This window comes from Kogia breviceps, chromosome 3 (assembly GCF_026419965.1).
Source record: "Kogia breviceps isolate mKogBre1 chromosome 3, mKogBre1 haplotype 1, whole genome shotgun sequence".
In the NCBI taxonomy this organism is placed as follows: domain Eukaryota; kingdom Metazoa; phylum Chordata; class Mammalia; order Artiodactyla; family Physeteridae; genus Kogia; species Kogia breviceps.
Genome location: NC_081312.1, coordinates 152,301,857 through 152,318,658, shown reverse-complemented (window position 1 = coordinate 152,318,658; position 16,802 = coordinate 152,301,857). Strand labels below are relative to the sequence as shown.

At 42.4% G+C, this 16,802-nt stretch overlaps 1 protein-coding gene, 1 long non-coding RNA gene and 1 other non-coding gene across 3 annotated transcripts in view; 1 reads left to right on the top strand and 2 right to left on the bottom strand.

Annotated features, from left to right (window-relative positions):
- Positions 1-5,466, bottom strand: part of WHAMM (WASP homolog associated with actin, golgi membranes and microtubules) — a 71,047-nt gene extending 65,581 nt beyond the window's left edge. Inside the window, exons 1-2 of the mRNA XM_059057290.2 lie at positions 5,300-5,466; positions 1,735-1,889 (exon numbers count right to left, since the gene is read on the bottom strand). The gene's annotated coding sequence lies outside the window, so the exon portion shown is untranslated. The remainder of the gene's footprint in view (positions 1-1,734; positions 1,890-5,299) is intronic.
- On the bottom strand, positions 107-233 carry LOC131754180 (small Cajal body-specific RNA 15). The gene has a single exon (XR_009335213.1). It is a non-coding gene; the product is annotated as a small Cajal body-specific RNA 15 (non-coding RNA).
- A 61-nt stretch (positions 5,467-5,527) lies between the features above and the next one.
- The window catches only part of LOC136793848 (uncharacterized), a 29,681-nt gene continuing 18,406 nt past the window's right edge, over positions 5,528-16,802 (top strand). Inside the window, exons 1-2 of the long non-coding RNA XR_010839844.1 lie at positions 5,528-5,628; positions 6,191-6,244. This is a non-coding gene — a long non-coding RNA (uncharacterized lncRNA). The remainder of the gene's footprint in view (positions 5,629-6,190; positions 6,245-16,802) is intronic.

Here is a 16,802-nt window from a genome sequence, read left to right as displayed (position 1 = left end):
AATTAGAGTAAGATTCTCATGGGTTTACTATGTCTTTCTTCACCCTGACTCATCTATAAATTCACTACTCCTATTTTCTATAGTAAGACAATGGAAAGTGTATAATTGCTGTTGGTAGATAAGTAGGTCTTGAATTCATTTTGCAAACAAGACCTGTTCTATCTACCTTTTCATTTAGGAGGCTAAAAGCAGAGTCAGCTTGACTTCAAGGACTCTATTTTCTTAGTCTCCAGAAGAACATGACAAATCCAGCTTTTAAAACACTGTCCTCTAGCATGTCAAGATATTGAGGGAATGGTAATCTATTACTTTTATAACTTCAAGCTTTAAGAGGTTTGAACTCATATATGCTTGCTTCACGGTAACCAACGCTTAATGAATCTAAATATAAGGTAACAGTTTGTGGGCTTCCCTGGTGGCACAGTGGTTGAGAATCCGCCTGCCAATGAAAGGACATGGGTTCGAGCCCTGGTCCAGCAAAATCCCACATGCCAAGGAGCAACTAAGCCCGTGTGCCACAACTACTGAGCCTGCACCCTAGAGCCTGTGAGCCACAACTACTAACACTGCATGCCTAGAGCCCATGCTCCGCAACAAGAGAAGCCACTACAATGAGAAGCCCGTGCACCGCAACAAAGAGTAGCCCCTGCTCGCCACAGCTGGAGAAAGCCCACGTGCAGCGAAAACCCAACACAGCCAAAAAATAAAAGAAAAAAAAAAGATAACAGTTTGCTATTTGGAAAGACTGCACCCAGCCAGCATCTTTTCTGTCAGTCAGGAAGTCTCCCAGAAGGAGGGTAACCATGAGTTGGGCATAGCTATGCCCCAAGTTAGTAAAATGTCCCAAATATTTTAGAAATGCTACTGAACAGGGGCTAGTTCATGTCTTTCTACTTCAGGGCTTGATTTCTGCTATTCCCCAATCCCAGAAAAAAATTAAGCCCCACTAATTAATTGCTTTTTCTTCATTTTTCCCACACTTTGACAGATTCAGGTTTTTCTGGTCTATTTCCACCTCACTCAAATCCTGGTAGAATTAAACTATCATTTATTTGAGTTATGCAAATTCAACTAAACAGTTTGCAGCTGATTAAAACAACATGCAGTCATTCAGACATAACCGATACAAATGTTTTTATAGAATGAACTTGGATTCTAACCTTGCTGTCTCCCCTGTGCTCATTCCTAAGCCTAAATGTGGGTCTCTTCTTTGAAAGCAGCTTATGAGATGTCCTTACATTCAAATAGACTGGACTGGAGACAAGAATATAATTCATTCACTGGGAAAGAATCCAACCAACAAAACTGAGATTTCCCAGCTATGCATTTAAACAAAGCAGCAACTTACTTTTTACAAATGGATTTACTGAGTACATACATCACTTCTTGGTAAAGCCATCATATTATTCGGCCACACAGAAAGATTTCTACCCTCTGACTTCCTTTCACATCCCAAATACCCATCCAATTAAGGGGGAGGCAGCAGAGAGAGAGAAGGAAAACAAGAGAAGCACAATCCAAAAATAAGGATAGAGCTCTGAAAAAGACACTTCATAGTGTCTTTTGTACAATTTATAATTTATAAACCAGCCACAGATTCCTGGGAACCTGGAATGGACGACCCCCGCCCCCCGCCCCGGCTCCTTGCCCACCCAAGTAATGCCTGTATAAAAGTTACTTCTTAGAAGCATTGCCCAATTCCTCCCTCTCCCAGGCTAAGTTCCACATACTCACCTCCTTCAGAATACTTAAGTGGCTATACTGCCACGATGACCTGTGTCTACTCCGCTTGACTGTAAGCAAATCAAAGGCAGGAACTGTGCCTTCATAATCTCTGAATGGTCAGAACATGGAAACAACAGTGTTCTGCTTTCAAAGAGCTCATATATCTGAAAAGAAAAGGAGACATCTAATTGTCTTCCAAATTAAAAGAAAAGCCTCTTTATTAGAAAGTAGCTTTCAGATTTGTGTGTACTGGTAGGAGCAGGGGGAGTAATTATCAACCTTTATTCTGTTCCAATACACCTGAGGGATCTAATACATAATCCCATTAGTTAGCAGTGTTCCCTGGTGACTTCTAATATGGGCAGAGTGGGAGGGGCTTAGAAGAATCTAGGGGGTGGGGAAGATGTGTGTAGCCTAGAAAGCTCCTCCCCATCACTGCAAGAGATCTTTGACGCATTTAATATTATAGTTTTGATTACTCTTAATTAAGAGAGCCCAAAGGTCTACAGTATGTTTACTTAAAATGCTCTGAAACATAAATTTGGTTCATATCCTCTGGAGGATGATGAGTGGAAGTTACCCCCTTGGCCCTGAGCTTGACAGACGTTCTGATATCACAGCACAACAGGACTCTGGCTCTCCGCTGGTCCTAGAATCTAAGACTTTGATGGAGGAAGTTATATGCCGTTGAGGTAATGAAAAATTTAGGGACTTACAACGATCACGGGCGATTCCTTCTGAAATGTTGAGTCTTTTTTTTTTTTAATACTTTTTTTTTTGGCTATGCAGCACGGCCTGTGAGATCTTAGTTCCTCAACCAGGGATCAAACCCGTGCCCCCTACAGTGGAAGCGTGGAACCCTAACCACTGGACAGCCAGGGAATTCCTTCAAGTGTCTTTAAAAAACCATTTTATGGGAAAGATGTCCTCACAAGTGATACAAAGTAACAATGACAGTAGCTCAATGCCAAACAACAGCTCCACTCCCCGAGGCAACCTTGGCCAAATTTATGTAATACCCGCAGGGTGAAAAATCAGAAGGAGGCACTCCTCATTACTGAAATCTCATCCTTTCCTAAAAAGTTGATGGCTGGCTAGAATTTTCAGAGAGTGGGATCCTATGTTTCACTACTTTAAAGCAGAAAAATATGTTCCCAGCCCTTCAAAGAACTTCAAGCCAATTTCCCCAAAATAACCACATATAGGGCTTCCCTGGTGGCGCAGTGGTTGAGAGTCCGCCTGCTGATGCAGGGGACACGGGTTCGTGCCCCAGTCTGGGAGGATCCCACGTGCCGCGGTGCGGCTGGGCCCGTGAGCCATGGCTGCTGAGTCTGCGCGTCCGGAGCCTGTGCTCCGCAACGGGAGAGGCCACAGCAGTGAAAGGTCCGCGTACCGCAAAAAAAAACCCCAAAACAAAAAAACACATATAACTGTCAAAGATTTCTGCAAAAGAGAAGGCGTTTTAAACACCAATTACCTACTTATGTAATAACTATGAACTCAGTACAATTCCAGTAGAAATTATAGAAATATGACTGTCCCTGTTATTCCTTTTTTTTTTTTTTTTTTTTTTTGCGGTACGCAGGCCTCTCACTGTTGTGGCCTCTCCCGTTGCGGTGCACAGGCTCCGGACGCACAGGCTCATGGGCCCTGTTATTCCATTTTTAAGGTAATACTTCTGCCCATGTCACAATCACTTGCTACAGCAATCATCTGTCTACATCATCTAAAATTGTTTTGAAACATTTTTATAGAGCAGTTATTCTTAAACGTCTGGTCCCTGTGAGGGCCCCTGAGATCCTTTCACTCTAACAACAGAATGTGTGCTTGTATATTCTTGTGTTTAAAGACACCTCTCAGTTTTAATTTCTAATACCATAAATATTGATATATATAACACACATAAATGAGAGCTCTTTGGAATCCTCAATAATTTGTAAGGGAGTCCTGAGAGCAAAAAGTTTGAAAATAATTTATATAGAGTAACAGTGGGTCCCTCACAAGGAACATCTAGTTGAATGAGTTCCTCAGTGGAAAGACTTCCCCTGTGTGATGCTAACAGTTTTCAATATTTGCTAATGTTCAGGTTGTTTTCTAGACCTCTTAGGCTTGCCCACGTTCCTACAAGACATTTCCACCTAATAATATGGGAAAGATGGGAGAGATAATGCACAATACTTTTAAACAGCACAAGCACTAAGTGCACTATTACTTACGCAGACAGCTGAGGTGTGACTGCAATGCCCTCTACAGCATCTGCCCTGGACTTGCGGGCAACTTACGAGATCTTTATAGCTAGTTTCTGATTCAGACAGTGTTTTGAGTAAACATTTCCACAGATTGTTACAGTAAATATTGATAGTGAGAACTCAAATAATAAATAGTGATAAGTCTCCAAGGTGAGCATATATCTATGAACACCAGGCCTTTCTGTGTAAAGGTATGTAAGAGGTATGCAAAGTTTCACCTTCACGTTTTGTTACTACACATATGTTCCTGAATAGGAAATGATAGATGCATCTACATCTATAGAGTATCTAAAATGTAAATAAATGACAGTTCTAACTCCTGAGACATAGTGACTTTGCCTTTGATGGATTCATACTGCACCTAAATGTACACCACCCTCTTCCCTCCTGCTCACTTCCACTCCAAAAAGACTTCTTCAGCAATCCAAAGAGATGGTATGGTGTGGAGGAAAGAATTCTGGGTTGGAAATGAAGAAATCTCACTTCTAGTCCCATCTCTATCACTAACAACCTGTGTTACTTTCAGCCTGTCTCCTCTCAAAGACTGTGCTTCAATTTAAGATGAAAGGAGGGGGGACTTCCCTGGTGTTGCAGTGGTTGGGAATCAGCCTGTCTGTGCGGGGGACGAGGGTTCGAGCCCTGGTCCGGGAAGACCCCCCATGCCACGGGGCAGCTGGGCCCGTGCGCCACAGCTACTGAGCCTGCTCTCTGGAGCCTGTGAGCCACAGCTACTGAAGCCCGCGGGCCTGGAGCCGATGCTCCGCAGCAAGAGAGGCCGCCGCACTGAGTAGACCACGCACCGCAGGGAGGAGTGGCCCCCGCTCGCGCAACTAGAGAGCCCGTGCACAGCAGGAAGGACCTAATGCAGCCAAAAACAAAAAAATAAATAAATTTTTAAAAAAGATGAAAGGAGGGGTATGACCTAGACGGTTATGTTCCATCTCTAATACCAAATGACTCTGCTGGCCGACTTAGGAAGCTTAAAAATTACCACCTGTGAGTGTACTTTTTCAAATTAATGCAACAGGCACTGCTGTCTCAAGCAGGAATCATCGATTATGAAAGTCTGGGTTTGTATAGACCTTCACGTTGCATACCTTACGCAACACAGGATAGCGCCCATGGGAAATTTCACATACTTAATTTTTTTCTTAAACTGCATTCTGAGTGTGGATTTCTCCCTTCCACATCTATCCCCACGACAGCTCCGTGAGCTACCAAGCTCGTTTTTCAGACGAGGTTCAGAAAGCGGAGGACAATGAGTTAGTAATGAGACCTAGGTCACCGGTGGCGCTGACACAGCGACAGATACACCGATCCCTCACCTCTACTCCGGTTCCCCTCCGCGTCTCCTGAAGCCCGACACTCCAGCCAGCCTGCCTACAAGGACGCTGTTGTCATCCGCCTCGCCGGGTGACCGGAGATCGGCCTTACTTTACGCGACATTAGAAGCTCTCTCTCCGGTGTCCGATCTCGGTGGCAACTCCTTTCTCCTTCCGGCGGAAAAGAGCTCTTTCCGCTTTCCGGGGCGCCGGGAGGAAGTCCCGCCCCACGCAGTAGCGTGATGTGGCGGGTAGCATCGAGGCGCCGCGCGCAGGCGCGGAGAGAACTAAGTTGTTGACGCTTTCTGGCGGGGGTGGCTGCCATACGCCCGGTAGGGTGGTCTAGAGGAGCTAGGGACGCGGGTTGGGGGAGGAGTGTGTTTGTTGCTGTGTCCACGGCCGGAGAGGCCTGGGAGTCGTTCAGTGGGGCTTGAGAGAGCGGCTTGGAGACTCTATCTATTCAGAAAACAACCCACTTCTCCCACGGGGATCCTCCGGGGAATCGAGGCCCGCTACCCCCCCAGCTGCACGTGTTTCTGGCCTTGCTCCACCTGCCCCTTGCTGTATTTAGTGTCTTTCGTTTATCTGTGTAGCCCCATATCTTGCCGCAATAATGGCTACCATTTGTTAAGCGTTGGCTGTGCATCTCACAGCAGTAGCTCATAAGCGCCTGGTAATTCTTGATTAGTAGGACTGTTGAAGCTCACTCATTCCTTTACCACCGCCGGGATTGAGCGCCTACGTAGTCCTGGGCTGGTCTATGAATATGGCAGTCTTTGGGTTGGGAAGGTAAATTAGAAATTAAAATTGCTGTTGTCTTAGTTTCCTAGGGCTGTCATAACGGAGTGACACACATTGGGTGCCTTAAAACAACAGGTATTTATTTTCTCGCAGTTCAGGAGGCTGGAAGTCCGAAATAAAGGTGTCAGCAGGATCCTCTGAGACTAGGTAAAACCCTTCCTTGCCCCTTCTTAGTTTCTGGTGCTGTCCAGCAATCCTTGGTGTTCTTTGGCTTGTACGTGCCTTCCTCCAGTCTCTTAACTCTGTTCTCATGTGGTGGTCTGTGTCTCACCTCTTAAAAGAACACTAGTCCCATTGGATAAAGGGCCCATCCTACTCCAGTATGACCTGATCTTAACTAAATACATCTGCAATGACACTATTTCCAGATAAAGTCACATTCTAAGGTCCAGGAAGGAGATGAATGGGGTGGGGGGAATGTGACACTGTACAACCCAGTATAGCTGTCAAAGAGCTTGAGAAGTAGGCAAGCCAAACGCTGACAATAAATAGCTGTAGTACAAGTGAATTCAAATATAATTTCATTGGATCTGAGAAGTTTTCATGGACATTTGGGCTATCCCCTTGATAGGTGGGTATGATTTGGATGTGCCAACATAGACTATCATAGACGGCATACTAGGCAAACGGACATCACAGACAAACACAGGTTGGAATGTAAAAAGAAGTTAGGTTAAAGCAGGAGGGATCTTGAATGCAGGCTGGAGTTTGGAGTCTATTCTGTATATAAAATGAATAAATTGAGTGCAGGGGGGTTGTGCTTTGAAGATTAATTAGCAGCTTGGGCCACACTTACTTTGTGTTACTTATTCCAGTTTAAGAAGTCGTAAACCCTATCCTCTGAGCATATCCTGTGCTTTTTCATCCTGGTGTCCCTGATCATGCTGTCCTTTATTCCTGGAATGCTGCTTTCAAGCTGCATGATTTTTACTTGTTGATTTTTTTTTTGTCGTGGAAATTGTGGTGTGAAATGAGGTGGGGGAGGACAGTTCAACTTACTTAAAAATTTTTTTTTAAATTGAAGTATAGTTGATTTACAATGTTCTGTTAGTTTCAGGTGTACAGCAAAGTGATTAGTATATATATTCATGTATTCTTTTTCAGATTCTTTTCCACTGTAGGTTATTACAAGATATTGAATATAGTTCTCTGTGCTATACAGTAGGTCCTTGTTGTTTATCTATTTTATATATAGTAGCAGTGTGTATGTTAATCCCAACCTCCTAATATATCCTTCCCCCCCTTTCTCCTTTGGTAATCATAAATTTGTTTTCTATGTCTGTGTCTATTTCTCTTGTGAATAAGTTCATTTGTATCAGTTTTTTAGATTCCACATATAAGTGATATCATATTTGTCTTTCTCTGTCTGACTGACTTCACTTAGTATGATAATCTCTAAGTCTATCCATGTTGCTGCCACACATGATGTTATTTCATTCTTTTTTATGGCTGAGTAATATTCCATAGGTGTGTGTGTGTGTGTGTGTGTGTGTGTGTGTGTGTGTGTGTGTGTATGCCACATCTTCTTTATCCATTCATCTGTCAGTGGGCATTTAGGTTGCTTCCATGTCTTGGGTATTATAAATAGTGCTGCTGTGAACATTGGGGTGCATGTATATTTTAGAATTGGAGTTTTTTACTTTTCTGGATATATGCCCAGGAGTGCTGGATCATATGGTAACTCTATTTTTAGTTTAGTTTTGGTGGGTTTTTTTTTTGCGGTATGCGGGCCTCTCACTGCTGTGGCCTCTCCTGTTGCTGAGCACAGGCTCCGGACGCACAGGGCCGTGGCTCACGGGCCCAGCCACTCTGCGGCACGTGGGATCCTCCCGGACCAGGGCATGAACCCGTGTCCCCTGCATCCGCAGGCGGACTCTCAATCACTGCGCCACCAGGGAAGCCCGACAAAAATTTTTGAAACAGTGCCTATCAAAACACTGATAGGCTCTTCAAATAACTTTATTTGGTCAAAGTATATTATTCTTTTGGCACACTCCTAAGTGCCATTTATTGATATTTTATTTAGAATATATCTTTTGGGCTCCCCTGGTGGCGCAGTGGTTGAGAGTCCGCCTGCCGATGCAGAGGACACGGGTTCGTGCCCCGGTCTGGGAGGATCCCACATGCCGCGGAGCGGCTGGGCCCGTGAGCCATGGCCGCTGAGCCTGCGCCTCCGGAGCCTGTGCTCCGCAACGGGAGGGGCCACAACAGTGAGAGGCCCAAGTACGCAAAAAAAATAAAATAAATAAAATTTAAAAATAGAATATATCTTTTATTAGTGAGATTGGTATGTAGGGTTTTTTGGTACTATGTTAATTATATGTTGGTATTTAAAGTTATATGAGATCCCTTAAAATAAATTAGGGAGCATTTCACATTTTTCTATGGTCTGAAATAATTTAAGTAACTTTAGAATTATCTGCTCTTTTAAGACTGAATAGAGAACTTGGTTGTGAAACTATGTTACATGAAGCATTATTATATGTGAATTTTAAACAAGGTGTTTACTCTCTTCTATGATAATTGAATTACTCATCTTTTCTCCTTTTTCTGGATCAATTATAATTTATACTTTGCTTGGAAGTCATCCATTTCCAGAAGGTTTTTCAAATTAGTTGTCATTGTGTTAGACATAGAATTATCTTATGATTTAAAAAATCTGTTCTGCACATGTGGTTGTTTACTTTTCTCATTCCTAACCTTACATAATTTTGCTTTCTTTTTTTCTAAGTCAGACTCACGAGGGATTTGTCTGTTTTGTTGAACTTGTCAAAGAACCAGCTTTGGAGTTTGTTTTTCTGCTATTCTATTTTTCAATTTTAGTTTTTGTGATAATTCTTCTTCCTACTCTCTTTTGTTTTGTTGTTCTTTTCTAACTTCCAAATATGGATCTAAGATTCTTTATTTTTTTCTAAGTGCCTTCATTTTTAATCTTTTGTTTTTTGGTTTTGTTGTTGTTGTTTTTTATATGTATTTATTTATTTTGGCTGCTCTGGGTCTTAGTTGCGGCATGCTGACTCTTAGTTGTGTCATGCACGTGGGATCTAGTTCCCTGACCAGGGCTCGAACCCAGGCCCCCTTCATTGGGAGCACAGAGTCTTACCCATTGGACCACCAGGGAAGTCCCTTTAATCTTTTGTTTTTAATGAAGACATCTTAAGGCCATAAGTGTTCCTCTGAATACAGCTTGTGTTGTGTTCTATAGCTTTTAGTTTAAAGTATTCTCTTTTTCATTCCTCTTTACATATGTTGTAATTTTGCTTGTAATTTTCTCTTTGATCCCAGGTTTATCCAGGACTTGGTATCATTAAAAAAAGTTTCAATCATCTTTTTATTTTTTCTAGTTTTATTATGATCAGAGAATTAGGTTCTGTACTTCTTAAATTAAGGTTTTCTTCTTTGTCAAGAACATAGTCAATGTTTACATATTTCATGGACATTTAAAATATGCATATTTTCTGCTTATATTTGGAAAATTCTGTGTTTCTATTACATCAGGTGTATTGGTTTTAGTATTCAAATTTATTGATTGTAGAATTCAATTCTCTGATACATTTCCTAGATCAGTCTAATTCTAAAAGAGGTGTGATTGAAAATTCCAACTTAAATGTATTTTAAACTAGTTTTTCCTGCATTTCCAAACTGTAGGTTTATGTAGTCAATTGCTATGTCTTTGGTTTGTACAGGCCTATGACTGTTCTATCCGTTTTGTAAATTGTGCCTTTTATAAATTAATTTTTATCCTATTTAGTGCTTTCAATTTATATATAACCAATATACCCTTATCTGATGTTAATGTTACTGTTCCTTCTTTCTTCTCTTTATCTCTGTCTGATTTCTCATGGCTTACCTGTTTATTTTCAGTCTTTCATTTTACTTTGTTTCATTTCTAGTAAAAAAAAATTATAGATATAACAAATGAGCAATTTGAATTTTCTTTTTCACCTATAGAGTTAAGCTACCATGCAGAAGGCAGCTATTGTGATGAGCAGATCATCAGATCCATTGTGGCTTAGAGCTGGGATACTTTTCTGTTGCAAAAAAATTTATATCAAGATAAAGACTAGTTTACAGTTTAGCTTGTGATATCACTATTGTAAAGTATCATTAAGTACAAAAAATAGCCTAGAAATACAGCCATCAACATCTTGACAACAGACTTCTCAGGCTGCTCAGTAATAAAAAACAAATGAGCTATTGTTAGGGTTATTTATAATGGAATTATATATGGAATTGACCAAGGACCAAAAGCCTGTCTTCTCCTTAGCTAGAAACAGTGTACCAATGCTCACAACCCCCTCTCCTTTATCTCAATACATTTGGTAGCTTGATGCTATAAAAAAACACCCATCTAACTCCTTTTAGACATGTTTCTGAAAGGAAAAGGGGAGATCAAGAAAAGTCTCAAGTAGAACAGCCAAATCAAACAGAATTGCTAACCAGTCAGGACTTCTTTGTGACTCCAACAGCTGCACATGTGTGTCCTCTAGTGCTAGGTAAATGAGCAGGGCTGCAGGAGCATAGATGCTCCTGATAAAGTGACTGGACATCTTTTTCTTCCTCTTCTTGAGTGGCTGTTGCCCACTATGAACTCCCATAGTAAACTAATCGGCCCCCTGCATTCTATTCCTTTCCAATTGTCCACATAAATGGACACACGTAGACTCACTCACAGATGCCATGACCCCTGAAGACAAAAATCTGGCTTTTAAAAAAAACTCTGTACCCTCCATATAACTTAGCTTTGAAAAGCCATCACCCAGACATTGTTGCCGAATTTGAAGGGACAGAGAGTTATATGAAGAAAACTTGTTGAAAGTCCTGAAAAACAAAAAGGGAGGCTTAAATGATGGAAAGGTGCATCAAGGCCTTGAACATGAGGATTCAATACTATAAAGATGTGATTTCTCCTGAAGATTCTGCAATATTTTTTCTATCAATTATTCTCATTTTTTCAGTTACTTTCATTACACGCATATCAGTTTTCCAGGAGAACATTTCACACTTTCCCCTCTCTCTTCTCCCCACCTCCTCGATTTCTTATTGATAATATAGAAGCAGTGAGGAGATAACTCCACACTCAGTCCTCCCTCTGCCCCCGTTTGCCTACCTTCCCAAATCTGTCCCATATAATCTTTCCCGTTAGTATGGATCAGTCTGGGCTCTTATTTGCACCCAGTCCCTCCATCTGCGAACTAGATTCCATCTCTTCTCAACCACTCAAGGAGACTGTGATCCTGCCATTATTCGTCTCTTCTCTGAATTGTCCACTTTTCCCTCTCTACTGGATGATTCCTGTTAGTTTACAGATAGATTATAATAACTGCTGTCATTTACAAAGATATCCCTCCCTTGACTCAATATCCTATTGCAGCCCCTACTCCATTTCTCTGCTTTCATTTACAGCAATACTCCTTGAAATTATAGTTCATTGTCTTTATTTTCTCATCTTCTGTTGTCTTTAATCCCCTCCCATCTGATTTTCATCCCCGCCATAGAAAACCATTCTTGTTATGCCTCCCATAATCTCTTTTTATTTTTTTAAATTATTTATTTATTTTTGGCTGCATTGGGTCTTCGTTGCTGCGCACGGTCTTTCTCTAGTTGCGGCGAGCGGGGGCTACTCTTTTTTTTTTTTTTTGTGGTACGCGGGCTTCTCACTGTTGTGGCCTCTCCCGTTGCGGAGCACAGGCTCCAGACGCGCAGGCTCAGCGAACATGGCTCACGGGCCTAGCTGCTCCGTGGCATGTGGGATCTTCCCGGACCGGGGCACGAACCCGTGCCCCCTGCATCGGCAGGCGGACTCTCAACCACTGCACCACCGGGGAAGCCCCTGGGGGTTACTCTTCATTGTGGTGCACTGGCTTCTTATTGCGGTGGCTTCTCTTGTTGCGGAGCATGGGCTCTAGGCGCGCGGACTTCAGTAGTTTGTAGCACACGGGCTCAGTAGTTGTGGTGCACGAGCTTAGTTGCTCTGCGGCATATGGGAGCTTCCCAGACCAGGGCTTGAACCCGTGTCCCCTGCACTGACAGGCAGATTCTTAACCACTGTGCCACCAGGGAAGTCCGGCTCCCATAATCTCTTAATCTTGACATTGAAAAATGTCACAGACAATTCGTGGTCTTCATCTTATTCCTCTTCCCAGCAGCATTTGAAACAGCTAATCTCTCTCCCACTTCCTGACATTCTCTTCAGTTGTTCCCAGGGCACCACACTCTCCTCATTTTTCTCCTACCTTGCTGGCTGCCCTTTCTCAGTTTCCTTTGCTTAATTCTCCTCCTCCTTTTCCTCCCTACCCTTAATCTTAGAATACCCCAGGGTACAGTCCTTTTTCCTTTCTACACTGACATTCCAGTTGGTTTCCTCCCATATAATGACTTTAATCGTCTCTATTTTAGTGCACCTCAAATTAACTCTTTAGTCTTGGCAGTTCCCTAGAACTCCACACTCATACATCCAGACATTAACCTCACTTCTCCGATTGATGGGTTTTTAAAAAAATATTTATTTGGTCTTAATTGTGGCTCGTGGGCTCCTTAGTTGCGGCATGTGGTCTCCTTAGTTGCGGCAGGCAGGCTTCTTAGTTGCGGCTCAAGGGCTCCTTAGTTGCAGCACATGGACTCCTTAGTTGTGGCATGCAAACTCTTAGTTGCGGCATGCATGTGGGCTCTAGTTCCCTGACCAGGGATTGAACCTGGGCCCCCTGCATTGGGAGTGTGGAGTCTTAACCACTGCACCATCAGGGAAGTCTCTCTGATTGATGTTTAATACATATCTCAAACTTAACAGGTCTAAAATTAAACTCTTGACTTCCACCACTCTAAAACCTGCTCTTCCCATAGTATTCCTCATCTTATAATACCAGCATTCACCCAGTCACTCAGGCCAGAAACTTTGGAGTCATCTTTGATGCCTCTTTTTCAGACACATTCTACATCAAACCTATCAGCAAATGAGTTCTACTTTAAAATATATATACTGAATATGATCACTTTTTTCCCCCAATATAATTACTAACCTAGTCCTAGCTACCAACATCTTTGCCTGGATTGCTGGCTGAGCATCCTAACTGGACTCTGTTTCTTCCCTCATCTCTCTCTACCACACAGAAGCCAGAATAATCCCATTGAATCGCCAGTTGCTCTCCTGTCCCAAACTGCCCAGTGACTATTCATCACACTTTAAAATAAAATCTTATGTCCCTACCATGGGCTGCAAGGCCCAATGAGATCTCTGCCCCAGTCTGCTTCCCCAACTCATCTCCTACTACTGTCCCCTTTGCTCTCACCACTTCAGCCATTCTAGCTTTCTTATTCCTCAAATATGCCAACTGTGTTCCTACCTCAGTGCCTTTGTACTTGCTATTCTCTCTGCCTGGAACTACCGCCCCCTAAAATGTATGTGTGACTTGCCCCCTCACTTCATTCTGAGGTAGGGTTACCAGATACAATACAGGATGCTCAGTTACATTTGAATTTCAGATAAACAATAATTACTTAGTGTGTATGTTTTGAATATTTGTTATCTGAAGTTCAAATCTCACTGGGTGTCTTGTATTTTTATTTGCTAAATCTGCCTTTTCTGGAGCTTTTATTGTTTTAGTTCATGTAAGGGGCTGCCTGTTCCTGGCTCCTCCCTCAGTCTCAGCTTTCCCACTCGCACAAGCCTGTGCCTCAGGTGTTAAAACACAATCCCTAAGGCATATATTTGTTTCAATTACTTTGTGGATCACAGGGCTTCAGTTCTCATTGTTGTAGCCTCTTTATTTAGGGCACCTGAATGAATATGCTCTCTGAGCAGGACCTTATGGGGCTTTCCCCCATAAGGGGGGGACAGACACCCCCCATGTATTCCAGCTGCTTCTTGTTTATAGAAAAACTTTAGCCTCCTACGCCTTCCCCAAGTTCCAAAAAATAAATTTAATCAGAGAAAGTGAGAAAATGCAGAAACAAAAGAAAACAGTCAAGCAAGACAAAATAACAATAGTTTAGCCATTAAAGTCAAGGACTTTTAGTTCTTCCTCAAGGTCTATAGATAATATTCTGAGCCAAATCCTTTGAGCTGTTTTACAAATACTGAAACCCCCACCAGGTGGAAGAAGTTAACTGTATGCTGAACACAAGCACATAGAATACCCCAGACCAGTTGGAACCAGAAGGTTGATGATGTTGACTCCCAATTACCTCACCATCAACCAATCAGAAGAATGTCCACAATTGATCATCACACACCCCACAACCCCCCTCCCTCACCCTGTCTTTAAAAACCTTTCCCTGAAAGCCATTGGGGAGTTTGGGTCTTTTGAGCATTAGCTACCTGGACACCTTGCTTGGTGCCCTGCAACAAATGCTGCATTTTTCCTTCATCACAATCTGGTGTGATAGATTGGCTTTACTGCGTTCCAGCCAACAGATCCAAGTTTGGTTTGGTAACATATACATTATATATACATACACACATACATATACACACATGTTTTAATATATATTTATATAAAATAGAAGCAGTCGGGATATATATATATATATATATATATATGTATATATTGGAAGCAATCAGGATAGGGAGAGGGAGAGAACCAACTCTATATATTTAAAGCCTTCTGCTTTCAGGCTGAACTATGTGTTTAGTTTTTGGATTTTTTTTTTTTTTACTATATTACTTTTATAAAAAAATTTATTTATTTATTTTTGACTGCACTGGGTCTTTGTTGCTGCACGCGGGCTCTCTCTAGTTGCGGTGAGTGGGGGGCTACTCTTCCTTGCAGTATGCAGGCTTCTCGTTGTGGTGGCTTCTCTTGTTGCAGAGCACAGGCTCTAGGTGCGCAGGCTTCAGTAGTTGTGGCACATGGGCTCAGTAGTTGTGGCATGCGGGGTCTAGAGCACAGGCTCAGTAGTTGTGGCACATGGGCTTAGTTGTTTCGCGGCATGTGGGAATCTTCCAGGACCAGGGCTCGAACCCCGTGTACCCTGAGTTGGCAGGTGGATTCTTAACCACTGTGCCACCAGGGAAGCCCTGTTTGTTTGTTTTTTTAAAATATTTATGTATTTATTTACTTATTTGGCTGCACCAGCTCTTAGTTGCCACATGTGGGATATTTTTAGTTGTGGCACGTGGGATCTTTAGTTGTGGCATGCAAGATCTTTAGTTGCAGCATGTGGTCTCTTAGCTGCGGCATGTGGGATCTAGTGCCCTGACCAGGGATCGAACCCGGGTCCCCTGTATTGAGAGAGTGGAGTCTTAGCCCCTGGACCACCAGGGAAGTCCCTAGTTTTTAAAAAGTATTGTATCTAGCATTTCAGTATGTATGAAAAGGGAGATTTCATTTCCACATGAGTTCATCCTGCCATCTTGTCCCATAGTTGACAATTGATAATACATCTCCCCACTGCCACTCATTCCATCTCTATTTCTACGTCTATTTCTATGTCTATACTTCAAAGTCAATTGAACTTTGATGTGTGTCATCGGTCTCCATCTCTCTTCTACATAACCTTGTTAAGATTACATATACTGATTAATGACACTGAGGTCTAAATGTACAGACAGCCCCTCACATCATTTTTATGATTTCAGAGTTTACTTTGGCAAAAACAGTTTAGCATATAGCTGGAATTGTATTCTAAGGAGTCACAAGGAAATTTGCGTGGAGTCATGGATTTTCCAATGGTAAAGATTATGTTCCTTCTTTATATATTTCAGGTGTCCTGGGAAAGAACTGTAATGATGAAATAAAATCCATATTTTATGGCAAGATGAGAATAATTTAAACATAAAATTTTTCTTTGCCCATTTGGGCATCCTCTCTTCCCTTTAGTGTGTGTTATGTATCTACATTAACCAGACCCCTTTAGGAGATAACATTCTTCCTTAATCTTGTAAGGGGTCACAATGATCCATGACCCACTGCTCACTTTATATGTGTACATCTGGATTGTGTAGACTGTAAACAATACATCATTTGATGTATAACCCCCTTTGTCTCAAAAACTTATATAACTGTGCTTTGACCTCTAACAGGTGGAACAGTCCTCAGAGATTTCTCAAAGACTCTCAGGTTATAACCTTCAAGTTGACTGGAATAAAATTTTCCATTTCTTTCTTAGTTCGACTATTGTTTTTTTTTTTAATTGACAGTAGGTTCCTAAAGCCCAGGTCCACTGTCTCTTTGCTTTCCCTTTTTCCCTGCCAGAGATCACACCCGCCTCTTCACACCCTACCTTTAGGCTGCCCACCTGGTTCTGAGTTATCAGGAGTGGATGGGGTCAGAGGCCTTTCTAGGGCTCTTGCAATGGAGGGGAGAAAGATGTCTCCTTTTACTCGAAATTAGGAAGCCGGAGGGTGAGCACAGTAAGGTTTGAGAACAGGAAGCAAAATATTTCCATCCACCTTAGCTCTGGTCAGTCCCCCCAAGGATAGCCAATTGGAAGACAGGGTTTCCAGGACCGGAAGCGCAAGGGCCAATCAGATCGCGGCCAGGCGGCCCTTGTCCTCTCCGGGGCTTCCCTCAATTTCCCCGCTAAAGAAGGTACAGGTTGGAACGAGCACTGCTTAGCTCGCTCCCTGGGCTTTTCTTTCTCCACATCCCTGCCTCCTTCCCTGATCAAGTGGTAAGTTTTGAGCTGCTCTGATAACACCTCCCTTTCTTCCTCCTCTGTTAACTCAGAATTTCGGAGTCGTGAAAGAAACCTTAGCATCAAGGTC